Source organism: Gallinula chloropus (assembly GCF_964237585.1).
Source record: "Gallinula chloropus genome assembly, chromosome: 16".
Classification (NCBI taxonomy): domain Eukaryota; kingdom Metazoa; phylum Chordata; class Aves; order Gruiformes; family Rallidae; genus Gallinula; species Gallinula chloropus.
Genome location: NC_140101.1, coordinates 8,326,830 through 8,340,196, shown reverse-complemented (window position 1 = coordinate 8,340,196; position 13,367 = coordinate 8,326,830).

Here is a 13,367-nt window from a genome sequence, read left to right as displayed (position 1 = left end):
CCATTAAAATCAGAAAGCAATGAAAATCCAGGATCAACATCCTCAGTGCAACCCAGACACTGCCAATCTTTAAAATGTTTTTAATTTGTCGGCTGTGTGTTGCTGCTACATTACTGTTGTTTACTAGAGCAAGCTTAACTTAGTACTTTTAAAATATATGTAATCTTTATCATTTTATCAGTAACCTGATTTTACTTCAGTAACAATAGCATCTTAAAAGAAATCATATTTCATGCAAATGATTCCCCTTCCTCCCCCCCAACCCCCCAAGACAAGTGCTGACATTGCAAATCTCTCATTTTAAAACAACTGTTTGGGCTTATCGTTATATTTTCTTTCATTTGTTTTTGTTTTGTTGTTTTCCATCTCCCCTGTCCCCCCCTAGCCCCCAATTTGGCTTTTTCATTGTTAACTATAGTATTCCTCCCCTCCCTTCATACATATGCCAGCCCACTTTGACAGACTGATTTATAAACAAATGATAGAAAATATCTTAATAAGAAACATTTCAGTTGAATTTTCAAAATTAAACATTTAATTGCGATTCAAACAAGATATGTCATATTCCAAGGAATAACTTAGAGGGACATCCAACTTAAAACCATGTGTCTTTGAACTTCTGTGTCATCAGTCACAGACTTGCCCCCAGTTTGTCTCAGCATGAGGGAGTACTTCGGGCAGTCAAATCATATTTCACTTTTGCCTCTGCTGGTTTTCATAAACCAAAAGAGGGGGAAATATTTAAACCAGGACACTAATTAATATGCAGTGAAGCTGCCAGACTAGTTGAGCTCAAAGCCTCCCACAACCCCAAATTTTCTGGAGTTCAAGTTGGTGTTCCTTTAAGTTCCAAATGTCCAAACATCAGCAGTAAACAGAGCTATCTTCAATTATTTTTTGCTCATAGTTTGCCAAATTAAAGCCTTAACTCTTCCCAATCTATTCAGTACATATTATGAGGCATTTACCTCCAAAATTAATGGTGCTTGGGCGTCTCAGACTCATTGGACAAGTTTCATGCAAAAGCCTCCAAAAATAATTCTCCTTCCAGAACGCCCACCTCAGCGATTATATTACACCTACTGTGTGAGGCCAAAGCCCGGGCATAGAAGAAGGATCATATCCTGCTGTACAAAACAAAGCATTAAAGACAAGAGATAAGAAATGTAATAAGGGCAATCTTACATTTATAACGTATGTTTCATTGCAAAGGACTCCAAAGCTCATTACAAACCACATTTACGATACCTTTATTGACACAGAGCTACTGCAGTGTGCACTCCAGCAAGCTAACGGTGCTGCAGGAATCTTTAGCAGGGTTGTGACTTAAACAACAGATTCTGTTGGGTAATACTACCTGAGGAGTGTTTTGGTGCTGGGATTTCAAATCAGTTAATTGTAAAATCCAGCAGGATATGGAGACAAAATGCTCCTATTCACACTTCGTGAAGCCTTGAGCGAGGCGGTTGGGACGTCAGTTCACAGCTCACCTGAGCTGCTGGAACTTGTACCACGTACAGATGAGGCACTAGCAAAATACCAACAGCTCTTCCCTGTGTGGGTACTTTTTCTTAGAATGTTCCCCCCTGAAATTCTAAGACTGTGGGAGTTCAAACAGGTGACATGGCTGTCGGCCTCAGCCCCAGGACACACATCCAGAGAAACATCTTCAGTTACAATGCTGCCAGTAGGAGGACGTGAAGTAAAAACCCTTTGGGGCAATGGCATGTATGCAATTATGCTGCTGAAGGAAGACTAATATCTCTTCAACTCACATGACACACGGACAGAAACTCAGTCTTGAACAGACTGGAAACACAAGACGTAACAGTAATATCACAAAGTCTGGGACAATCCAAAGTTCAGAAAATCAAAATTTGTCATTTAAGCAATGAGGGGTTTTACTGTTTAAAACAGTCTGATTTTAACCTCTGTTGTTTATACTGAATATTGCATGTGCTTTAACAAGACCCCAGCTATACCTTCAAACAGGTAAAGAGAATGGGTTGTTTCATACAGGGCTATTTTCTAACTAGAAAGTAGAATTCATGCCCCTGTATCTCTATCCAGCCCAAACTGCCGCTCTCCCACAGGATCCTCATCGCAGGAAGCACACTTCTGGATGAGGACCCATCAGCCTTGAGAGCAGATCAGTGACAAATTAGTGTATCCCTCTGAAGATACATGTACTGAGCACAGGGAAGTACTTCATCCCACACTGTGCCTCCCGATGACGGAGTATCATTTCCCTGCATTGTGCTGCTGACAAGAATCACCAAGCACCTGGAATTCTCTGACTTTGTATAATCCAAAATTCTTTTATTTTAGCCCTTATTATTATTTTATTTTAGCCCTATTATTTTAGCCCTTTTGCTAGTATTTTAAGTTGGGAGATTTCCTTGGTTTACATGTAACCGTGCAGCATAATAACCTACACTGGAGCTGACAGCAGCTGTATGTTCCTGGATGAGGCGAAACAGGACTGTTAAGTTTCTGTGCTTTTTAACTCCCTATTCCAACTGCATTCAAAATAAGGTCTAATTTTAACAGTCTGACCAGCCACTTGCATGCTCCAAAACCAGCCATGAAATAGATTTGCAAAGAATGCTGTTAGTGCAACACTGAGCGAAATCTCTTAAAATACAAGAAAAATATGCAAGAAAATTAACCCATGGTTCCCACAGCAATGGAAGAGCAGCCTCCTTGCTTAGGCATGTAAAATGATGCTATGTGGTATGATGGTGTACAGAATTCTACTACACTGTCCTGGTTTTGGCTGGGATAGGCTTACTTTTCTTCACAGATTTGGATTTGTGTTGGGTCTACAATCATGACAACAATGGCCTCTCCCCGCAGCAAGGCGGAGGCTGGGACTCCAGGACCTGACAATTCCAGGACAGCTGAGCAAGGAAGAGGTGAGTCAGGAAGCATAAAAGGAAGGATGAGGGAAGAGTGAGCACATCAGAAGCACCAGGAGCAGAGTCATCAGGGAGAAGAGAGAAGTGGGAAGAATGAAAAACTAACGAAAACTTCCTTGAACAGGTAAGAGCTGCAAGTAACTCCCCTCCCTGTACTGAGTGGAAAAAGCAGCCTACCTCCAACAGGACTATCACTGGCTTACATTAAGCAGTTCCACTTTCTTCTGTTGGACTCTCCTCTTTGCTCCTTATTTAAGCACTGCTGGCCTAGTTTTCAGAGGGCTGTGCACCCACGTCTCCTGTGAAGGTGATGGGATTTGGAGTTTAACAGCATGTCTGAAGCACCACAGGACTACGTGCTGCCTTCTCAAGTGCACTGCAGCCCCGGGATGGAGGCTGGTTCCTACAGCTAGTAACAGGCTCTATTTGGACAGGGAGCACCTCCTCAGCCTCACCAGCGCAACCATCTGCAACATCAAGCTCCTGCCCATATAAGTGTGGCCTCCAGCTAACTTCTAACACAGACCTCTCCACTCCAACTATTCACTCAGGGTGCACAGCTGCCAGGTTAGACCAGCACGCGAGTTCATGCTTACGCTAGCGCGTCAGCGAGGACAAACCCCAAGTCCTTCAACTTGTATCTGTATCACAAACTGACTGGGCATGTTAGAGAGATATAAAGTGAACAGGAAACCCAACCTAATGCTCTGGAAAAACCTGACATGTTGTTTTAAAACTAAGATTTAGAACTGAAGGAAACCAACAAAATATTTTGCTATCTGGTCAAAACACTGAGAACTTTTGCAGCACTGTGCATATAAAACCACCCTAACTCCTCCTCATAGTCAGACTTATTTCCTCCAAGTCCCTTTGTCAAAAAAAAAAGAAAGAAAGAAAAAATATTTTAAAATCACTCCAGAGATTAAATCAGCTAGCTAAAAAAACTGAATTCGAGTTGTGTGTCACAAGAAGGACTGTTCCACACCACTTCTGACATCCTCTGTAAATATTCCTTCAGGAGGAGAGAAATCCATCTAAAATGTAGTACTAAAGAAACCCACCCCCCCCCTTAAAATCCTTTGGAGGAAACTCTCAGGCTAAAAACCTTAACATGCTGTTTCAGCAGTTACATGCAATTTTCAGCAAGGGCTTATGAAACTCTGTTTTATCTCTTTTTTTGGAACTCGCTGTCTAGCTTCTGCTTGGTGACTCTTGCACCAAGAACTCCAACTACCCAACGGAGGAAAAACTTCTACGGAAGGCAATTCTAGTGAAAGGAACCAGTAAGGCTGATAGGTCTTACTCTCCATTCATTTTTTTACTTAAAAGGTTAAAAAATATCTTCTGCAGTCTAGCAGACAGGGAATCTTCTAAGACATTCACACACTTCTCATTCTTGCTCGGTTTCTGGAATTTTCCACTGGTGCCAGAAGCTCCATCTGGTGGGTGTGTACACTAACTGCAAAACTGAGAAGGAGTTAACTATTTCCTTATCAACTTTGGTTTAGTAGTAAAAGTTCTGTACACCATGTAATTTCTGTGCCCCCCTATGAAACACAAAATGGCCACATTTCGATTGCTCTGGGAACCACAACTGCTTATTTCTCTTCTTGGTGAATACTCTGCTACCTTACACACTGACAGGCATTTCTGTTGGGTGTTCTTATTTTGATGACATAGGCTGAAATATGTTAAATGCTGCTAGCCAAATGTCAACATTTTCTAAGGAAGGCTCTTTTGAACACGCATGATAAAACCTACACTGATTCCAGCAATCTCTACTGCTTTCTGGAAAGCAGTTTTAAATTGCATCTGTTCTCCAGGGCATGCTATGCTTCAGTGTATAGGAAATTTTCAACTGGAGGCACTAGCAGCTCAAGAAGTAGGCTTATGCACCTACTGCCATCTTAAATAATATCTTTTGTGTCTGCTCAAGATCTCAAAAGAGAAACGTTTATACACATCCACATATGTGCAGTGAAATCAATATGCAATATACATACTCAATATGATAGCCTGGCTTGTTTAGGGCTATTTCTTAAAGGTTTCACTCTGAAATATAATAAAGCCTGCACATCTTGCTGAAAGATGGAGATCACTGAAGCACGAAGGATATTATTTGCTTACACCATGATATCCACACTTCAGTGATCAGGAAAAAAGGCTGCATGAATATGCTCTGCAATTCCAAAAGAATCCTCATCTAGATTGTAGATAAGCATGGACAATCCCAGGAAAAAAAAAAAAGGAAATATAAGCATGTTTTGTGAATTGGCAGTTACCATTTCAAAGATCATAGAATCACCTTGCAATTTCCAATCCACACCTCACAAAACAGTCGGGGTAATTAAACAAAGCGGCTCAGAGCCTCTGTAAAGTGTGTGAGAACAAAACATGTAATCAATGAACATGTAATTTATGATCGGATTACACTGATTGTGAAACTGCAATCGGATTAGATTGCAAGTGAAAACCGTAGTCCTGTCTCCTCTGTGTCATGTTTTCCTGACATCACACTGTGCCAACAGCCAGAGCAGAGGCCTGATCCAACTGCCAAGGAGCGTGTGCTCCAGGCAGAGCAGTTCCTTCCCGCACCCGAACGGACGTGCTGGGACTGGTACCAGGTGGCAGGAAGGGTGGCTCATACCACCCCTTCCAGTGGCAGCACAGACACAGCCTTAAACCAAGAGTGAAACTGCACCCCTTGCTGTGTCTGAACCAGTAACATGCATTGCTTGCACGCTGGTGCAAGTGACAGAACAAATCAACGAAACAAAAGAGAGCATACAAACACTTTTACAAGCTCCTCCAACCCCTGCCAGTACAGGCGCCCTCAGACAGTAGATCCTGGTAAATTAGACATTGAAGGGATCTCGCCAACTGGCTAGCATCTGAGTATTTAAAGTGTAAAAACAGTCAGTGAAACAGGCTGATGCTGATTATGTTTCCTTCGCCTTGCCACTTCACACATGCTATGCACAAACGCTGGCATTACAGGATGGGGTAAAGTCTGTAAACAAGAGCTTAAAATCAGTCTTACCACTTCACATTTCTTACCTCTTTCCCTTTCTGTCTAAGCATAGCTCCCCAGTGTTCCAATCCCTGACTACATTCCAGCGTTAATCCACCTCAGCTACTGCTGTCTTCGGTCTGACTCGGGAACCTTCGATATTCAAAAGGCTTCATAGCAGCAGCAGCAGGAATGGGGAAACAAAACAAAAAGAAAAGAGCACAAACTTCAGTTTTACTTTTGGGGGCAGGGGGAAAGGAAAGCATTTTATAACAATCATTTTGCCTACTTAGATTTCAAGAGACATTTTGCCCCCTTACTGTTGCTGCTATGAATCTACATCACTCACAACTTCTTGGCCCGGCTGCAGCACAAGCTAAGAACTCTCAATAGCCAGAGTCACATCAGAAATTACAGAGGAGGGGTAAAGAGGGGTGAAAGAAAGAACAGCTGAAGGCTGAGGCCTGAAAGAGAGAAGAGGAGCTGGGGGTAGGGAAGAAGGATCAAACAGAAGTTTGGGAGCAAGCCCTTTCCCACATTTAAACAACCAGATGAGCTGAAGAGCATTACTGCAGCAGAGGGGCTGTTCACACAGTTACTTCATTCCTGTTGCTTGCAACTGTTTTTGATACAGCTTGAGAAGTAGATGTTAAATGAAACATTTAGCAACATGATCTGAATTGCCAAGAACTTGCAGGTATGTGATATGTTCAGATCTGGAGTCAACTACACAGGTTTAGGACCCAATAGCCATTACCAGTTTTCATCAGAATCATCTTTAATGCCACCTTAAAAAAAACAAAAAACAGAACAAAAAACCCAGTGGTAACTGAAGTGACTCACTGCAGAAAAAATGGCATTTATTCCACTCTTATTCAAAACCATCAACCAAAGAACCAAGGTGAAACAAGAGTGAGGCAAAAATTCAAACCTCATGTTTGCCTTTCATCATCAGCTAGCTATGGGAAGCTCGGAACAATGCAGGCTTTGCCTTGAGGCACATGGCCCTCAGGTACATCAATAGGAGCTACACCCTCTATAAAAATGTGCATTCAAATCTATTTGGTGTTTCCACCAGATCCAAGTACTTCCCGGAATCCCAAAATGAGCAGGTCAGTTTGGCCATGCAGGCCAGGAAGGCAAGGGCATTCATCCCAAAATGTGTCAGGTGAGTCAAAACAAACCTTCCACAGAAGGTATGGGATTTCTTTTCAAAACAAAATTAACATTACCATGAGCTGGCTTTTTTACACTACAAGTAAACATACACTTGCATCAACATACTTATTTATATGACTAGGAGTCCCTCCACATTAACACCATTACAAAAAACATACCCAGTATATATTGAAAAAATACTATGTAAGCATAGACCAGACCTTAATGTGACCAACAATACTGTACCACTCGTTTAGATGCAGGCCAGCATAGCTAGCTGTTCTGTTTAAACAAGCATGTTACATGAATCTTAAAAAAAAAAACCCAACCCAGCAATCTTTGCATTTTTAATCTACAAATTCAGCTGAGCTGTGATTTTAAGAACACCTCATGTCTCTGCCCATGCAGACACAGCAGATGAAATGACACCTGCGGACCACCCTGGTCAGGCGACTGACTGCAGCCCCTATGTACTACCTCTCGCCTCACACCCTACACACTTTAGGCTTTGATCCTCATCAGACCAGGTATTGGTTTGTTCACTCCCCAGGTATAAAATTTTGTCTCTTTTAGAATAACTTCAAGGAGTGGAGCAACTTTCCCTTTTCCGAAAAAAAACCCCAAACCCCAATAGCCAAATAACCTGAAGCCCCAACCTTCCCCCCACCAAACCAAACAAGAAACCCACAAAAACCCACCACAAAAAAAAACCTCAACCCAAAACCAGAAACTTAAAAAGCAACACCCCAATAAATTTCTTCCAGTCACTAACTTTTATTTGTGGCCACCTCAAAATAAATACGTTAACCCATGAGCACCATCCTTGCTCCCACAAAATCATTTCTTTGGATTTCTTTCTTGACGTCAATCAAATCATCTGATATCTTAATAAAATGTTATAAAACACCCATTCAGATGATATGACTTCTGACTCCTGATAAGATTCTGATACAGTTCTGTATTCCAGGAATGCGACTTTAAGTGTCAATATTTACTTTCAATATTTACTATTTATACAGAGTGGTAAAGCTGGGTTGGGAATTATCATCTATTGTTCACTCCACAGTGTGTCAGAAGCACAACTTACCTTCTACAGAAAATTTGTGCCTGGATTCATCTAGAATTTAAGTGGCAAATTCAGTAACTGCAGAGTTCAGTTTGGCAAGTACTTAACAAATGAGACTTTATGCTATTAAAGCTTAATTAAAGTGCTGCTGTAACATACCACTGGAAGTGACACATACCACTTCTGAAAATGCTAGCGGGCATCTTCTGACACCTGGTAACTTCTACCCTACGTACACAGGAAAAAATCACGTTATTCATCTCATCCTGATGAGCACACACAGTCTTCCTAGGTGCTTTGTTTGTGCAGCTGATGCTTAACGCTGTAGGGCACAAACTTTCCAAGAGTCAAGAAGCTGCTCTCCTGTGCAGGTTTTTCATCCCTAGGCACTCTGGGGCAGGCACCCTTCGCCACTTGTCTGTCACCTACAGGCAAAGGCAGCCACCTTTCACTTTCCTCATCCCACACATATCCAAACACCTCCTCATGAAACTGAACACAAGTCATCTCACAGGCTCTTAAGGACTTTTAAGCTCTAGCAGCTCCACACAAGGCACTTTCAAACAAAAATAGCAGTAACCTGAGGACAGGCTGTCTACAAACTTGTCTGATGGGCCACCACTTCAAGTTTAACAAAAGTTTTTTTAAATCATGGATCAATAAAAATCTATCAGTTTGCAATGATGCTGAGAGCTGTCCCCAAACACTGGAAGCATCTCAATTTCTATTTGACAGCAAAAAGCCATTCAAAAAACTTTAGCACAGACTGCAGTAAAGGGCAGCCTACTATTAAAAAAATAGTACAAAAACATTTGGCATAGTGTTACTTTTGGAGAACAAGTTACTTGTGTGTCACCAAAGAACACCTCTATTTTGACCAAAGTTTATTTTAAGTATTTGTTGCAATAATCCTCAGGAAAAGTAACAAACATGTTACAACCCATGGGCTTCAAGTGCAGTTTTATTAATGATAGTATGTTTCTCTTCTGTGGTCTCTTTTTAAGATTTTGAGGTTTCAAAACGTATCAGGGTAGATGCTGATCTGCTGTTATCAAATTACTGCCCAACATCTGCACACACACACGTCTGAGAAGGAACCAAGCTTTGGTTTATTTTGTTATTAAAAGGGAAAAAAAAAAGAAGAAAAAAAAATCCCAACAAAAAGAGCAGCTTTTCTGTTTTCCACTCGGGACAAGCCACCTTTCCCACCCAGGAGGGTGTCAGGGCACGTTGCAACTGTTACAGGTCCCAGGGTCCTGAGGGAAAGTTCTCTCCCGAGCAGCCGAGGCCCGTGGGCAGGATGGGGACGGGAGGGGCACGGAGGTGACAAGGCGCGGGTGCGGCTGAGGTGGGCAGACGCTGCCCTGGCAGGTGGGGTCCCAGCCCCACCACCTCACACCTCTGGCCTCAGGTAGGGGCCGAAAACAGCAGCCAAGATAGAAGGAAACGCAGCCAGCACGCCCGACCCGAACAAGGGGTGCGCCTGGATCCCCCCGAGGGGAACGAAGGCCTCTGGCAGGACCCAACGGCCCCGGCCCCGCCGCCGAACAAAGCGCACGAGAACGCCCAGGTGCGGGGCGAGCCGGACGCTGCCCCAGACAAAGCCCTCGACGCTTCGGCCGACACGAGGGAGCGAACGGCACCGCGGCCAAGCTCCGGCGCGGCCCCTCGCCCCCCCGGGCCGGCCGGCAGCAGGGCGGGCGCGGGGCCGGTGCAGCCCGGCGGCGGGGGCAGCCCGGGGGCAGCCCGGCGGCGCAGAGCGGCCGCCCGCGGGCCCGCCCCCCGCGGCCCTGCCCGGCGAGCCCAGGGCGCCCCCTGCCGCCTCCCTCCCGCACTCGGCGCGCCACGGGCTGCGGTGCATTTTGGGTGGGGGCTGGTATTTTTCTTCCACGGCCATAAACCGGGAGCGACAATACGGACCGGGGAGGGGGTGGGAGGGGCGCGGCGTACGCCGCGGTACTTGTCTTGGAGATCTCGGGGCAACCCCCCCCCTCTACCCCCGGCTGCGGCCGACCAAGCGAAGGGGGTGCGTGACGAGGGGGTGCAGCCGGCTCCCGGCGGCTGAGCCACGCTGCAGGGGCTGGTTCCCCGCCTTTGTGTGAGGAGCGGGTGCCGGTAACCGTAGCCCAGGGGAGGGGAGGGGAGGGGAGGGAGGGAGGGATGGGCGAGTCAGCGCCGCTCCATCCTGCGGCCGGTGCTGGGCTCAGGACGCCGCCGCGGATCGCGCCTTTTCCCGCGGGCATGGGGGCTGCTGGAGGGAGGCTGCTCCCCCTTCGTGGCACAGCAGCCAGCGCTGCTCCCGCCTCGGTCCAGCGCCGACTCCGCCGGCGAGGACCCGCGCCCGGCAGGCTCTGCGGGCAGCGCCGGGATGCCGAACCCGTTCACCGGCCCATCATCCCGGCCGCTGCGTCTTAGCGCCGAGGCAGCCCCCGCCATCGCTGCCGCTCTCGGGACACATCCGTGTGCGGCCCCCCCCCCCCTCCCCTCGTACCGGGAGGGGGAAGGGAAGAGGCCAGGGCCGCATCTGCCGCGCGGGCCCCGGGCAGCCGGGAGTGAAGCCGGTAGCGCAGCGGTCCCCGCGGCCGGCCGGAGTGGAACCGGCCTCCGTAGGGCAGCGAAGTCTCTTCAACATGTGTGCGGCCGGGGGAGGGGGCCCGCCCGCCAACTCCGCAGCCCCCCGGCCGCGGCGGGCAGGGCGCGGGGCTCCTGCCCCTCGGGGCGGGCGCCAGACTCCCGCCGCCGCCGGGGCTGGGGGGCCGGGGCTGCCGGGGGCCGCGGCACCGCGGGCGGAGGGAGGGAGGGGGCGGGCGGGGGCTGCCCCCGCCCGGGTCGGACCGCGGACTCACGCACACACCTACCTGACTGGGGCTCTCCTCAGCAGCGAGGGCGGGCGCTCCCCCGGCACCTCTGGCTGGGGGTGGGGGTGCGCGGAGGTGCCTCCCTGGCGCCGCCCGGGTCCCTGGGCGGGCGGGCGGAGCGGAGCCGGCGGCGGCGCGGGGGAGACAAAGGGGGCTGGATGGCGGGGGGGCGGGGGGGGCGAGTGTGCGGGTGGCGGCCTATGGTGAGCGGGGCCCGGGCGGGGGGCGGGGGCGGCAGCGGCGGCGGCTTCACTGGGCTCGGTCCCCGGGGCGGGGGGTGTGGGGCTCCGGGGCGGGGGGGGCTCCCTGGGCGCCCTGCAGACAATACAGCCGGGTCCCTCCTGCCCAGAACCTGCCCTGGCCAAGATGGCGGCCGAGAAAGAGCGGAAGTGACGCGAGACTCTCATTAGCATACGGGACTCATTGTCCGGCGGGAGGGGAGGGGGCCGCGCCCCGGGGGGGAGGGGGCCCGGGCCCCGGTGGATTCCCGCTGGCCTGGCCCCCATCTCGCCCCGCGGGCCGCACCCCGCCGGCGGCGGACGGGCGGGTTACACAACCGCGCCGGGCGGGGGCGGAGGGGGTGGGGGCGGCTCTCGCGAGAGAGACGGACAGAGCCGTCGCCGCCGGCGGCGGGATCTACCCCGGCCCCGCTAGGAGGCGCCGCGCCCTGCGGCTGGGTCCAGAGTGGGAGCCGCCGCCGCCGCCCGGTTATCCCTCCGCCGCCCCCGGCCGGGACTACATCCCGTCCTGAGGGGCCTCCGCCGCCGGGGCGGGGGCACGCGCCTGGCGAGCGCCGCGCCCACGTGACCGCGGCGCTCGCACGTGACCGCCCGGCCGTGAGCACTCGGTCCCGTGCCGCGGCGAGCGAGCGGCGCCTCGGGCCGCCCCCGCCCCGCTCCGCTCCGCGCGCCGCCGGGCCGCTGCCCGCCCCCGGGGCGGGGCGGGGCACCCCTCGCGCGCCGAGCCCCCGGGGACCGCGCCCCGCCCCGCCCCGCCCCGCCCCGCCCGCACACCATGGACAGCGCCGCCGGCGGCGCGGCCTGAGGGCCCGGGGCCGCCCCCCGCCGAGGTGGCCTCGGGCGAGCGCCCGGGAGCGGCCCCGGGGTAAGGCGCAGCAGGCGGGGGCTCAGCCGGGGCACGGCCAGAAAGGCGGGCCCCGGCGGAGGCGCAGGTGGCAGGGCCGTGCCCGCCCTCCCCAGCGCGGCGGTGAGCTCAGCATGGGCGCGCGTCACGGTGCGCGGGGCTGCGGGGCGGCCTTTGCGTGGGGCACGGCTCCTGGCAGCCCGCGCCCGGCGCTGTGGCACAGCCCCGCGGAGGAGCCGCGGGCGGGAGGGGCTGGCGGCGCCTGTTGCTGCAGAGGCCCCGCAGCGGAACCGTGTGTCTCCGCAGCCAGACCCTCTCTCTGGGCCGGACGGCGCGGGCTGAGCGCAGGCCTGGCGGCACTGCGAGGGAAGCTCAGGCTTTCAGACCCTGGCTGGAGTGTAAAAGCACAGCAAAGTCGTCCTGATTTACACAGGCTTCAGTAAATCCGGGGGTCACCTGTACGTTCAGGTGGCTTGTACCCCGAAATCGTGTACCTGTGTCCCCACAGTGCCGCCCGCAGGACCCCTGGCGCATGAGCTGGCGCTCAGGCTGCCGCTCGGCAGCCCGCAGGCTCAGGCTGTCACTGCCGTTCACACCTGTCCCGCAGCGCTGGCTCTCACGGCGTCTTCTCCTCGGAGCTCGTAAGGATCAGCTGGATGTGGGAAGAGTCTCTTACAACAGAAATACACAGAACTTACTGTGAAGCCAAAGCTTGTGCTGCAGCGTTGGAAGGGTTTGTAGAACTGGGGTACCTGGAAGTTCCCCTGCGATACCCGTGTGTCCTGGTTTTGGTCAGGATGGGGTTAACTTCCTTTGCAGCAGCGGATGGGATGCTGCGTTTGGGTGTGAAGGTGAAAGCAGTGCTGGTAACACCCTGGGGTCTTTAGTTGCTGTCAGACAGTCAAGGACTTTCTCAGTTCTTCATATTTCTCTATTCATGAGAAAGGAGGGGTGAAGCCAGGACAGGTGACCCAGACAGGCCAAAGAGGGTATTCCATGCCAATTACGTCCTGCTCAGTATAGGGGGGAGGCTCCGGTATGTGCAGTTTTTGGGGGACGATCAGGTTCCGGGATGGCTCTGGGTGGCACATCCTGAGTTGTGGGTTCAGTGAGAAGCTGCATTGTGTATCAACAGTTTCATATATTTTTTGCTCTAAAGTCCTGTTAGCATTGTTATATTTTATCTTTCTGCTATTCTAGTGAACTATCCTTATCCCAACCCACAGGTTTTTGGTTTCTTGGTTTTGGGGTTGTTATTTGCCCCTTCCTTTTCC